The 1,303-nt window shown below is 39.2% G+C and overlaps 1 non-coding gene across 1 annotated transcript; it reads left to right on the forward strand.

Moving 5' to 3' along the window:
- Positions 1-479: 479 nt before the first annotated feature.
- On the forward strand, positions 480-587 carry LOC112745406 (small nucleolar RNA R71). The gene has a single exon (XR_003173337.1). It is a non-coding gene; the product is annotated as a small nucleolar RNA R71 (small nucleolar RNA).
- The last annotated feature ends 716 nt before the right edge of the window (positions 588-1,303 follow it).

Genomic DNA, 1,303 nt, shown 5'->3' on the forward strand with positions numbered 1-1,303 from the left:
TTGTTAAAGCCTTGTTGAGGCTTTTGATCCTTCCATGAGAAATTTGGATGATTTCTCCATGATGAGTTATAGGTGTTTCCATAAGGTTCACCTAAGTAATTCACCTCTGCTATTGCAGGGTTCTCAGGATCATAAGCTTCTTCTTCATAAGAAGCCTCTTGAGTACTGTTGGATGCAGCTTGCATTCCATGCAGACTCTGAGAGATCATATTGACTTGCTGAGTCAATATTTTATTCTGAGCCAATATGACATTCAGAGTATCAACTTCAAGAACTCCCTTCTTCATAGGCGTCCCATTACTCATAGGATTCCTTTCAGAAGTGTACATGAACTGGTTATTAGCAACCATGTCAATGAGTTCTTGAGCTTCTACAGGTGTTTTCTTTAGGTGAATGGATCCACCTGCAGAAGTGTCCAGTGACATCTTTGATAGCTCAGATAAACCATCATAGAATATATCCAGGATGGTCCATTCTGAAAGCATGTCAGAAGGACACTTTTTGGTCAACTGTTTGTATCTTTCCCAAGCTTCATAGAGGGATTCACCTTCTTTCTGTCTGAAGGTTTGAACATCAGCTCTAAGCTTACTCAGCTTTTGAGGAGGAAAGTACTTGGCTAAGAAAGCCGTGACCAGCTTATCCCAAGAGTTCAGGCTGTCTTTGGGTTGAGAATCCAACCATAATCTAGCTCTGTCTCTTACAGCAAAAGGGAAAAGCATGAGCCTGTAGACTTCAGGATCTATTCCATTAGTCTTAACAGTATCACATATCTGCAAGAATTCAGTTAAGAACTGAAAAGGATCTTCAGATGGAAGTCCATGAAACTTGCAGTTCTGCTGCATCAGAGAAACTAATTGAGGTTTCAGCTCAAAGTTGTTTGCTCCAATGGCAGGAATGGAGATGCTTCTTCCATGTAAATTGGAATTAGGTGTAGTAAAGTCACCAAGCATCTTCCTTACATTATTATTATTTTCGGCTGCCATCTCCTCTTCCTGTTCGAAAATTTCTGAAAGGTTTTCTCTAGATTGTTGTAATTTAGCTTCTCTTAATTTTCTTTTCAGAGTCCTTTCAGGTTCTGGATCTGCTTCAACAAGAATATTCTTATCATTGCTCCTGCTCATATGACAAAGAAGAAGGCACAGAAAAGTAATAATAATAATAATGGAGATCCTTTATACCACAGTATAGGGATCCCTGTGTGAGTGGAAGAAGAGGGGGAGACAAAGAATGTAATATAATGGAAGAAACAGAACTGTGAGGATGGAAGAGATGTGAGATGAGATGTTAGGATATGAATGAATAA

The sequence above is a fragment of the Arachis hypogaea genome, chromosome 14 (assembly GCF_003086295.3).
Source record: "Arachis hypogaea cultivar Tifrunner chromosome 14, arahy.Tifrunner.gnm2.J5K5, whole genome shotgun sequence".
In the NCBI taxonomy this organism is placed as follows: domain Eukaryota; kingdom Viridiplantae; phylum Streptophyta; class Magnoliopsida; order Fabales; family Fabaceae; genus Arachis; species Arachis hypogaea.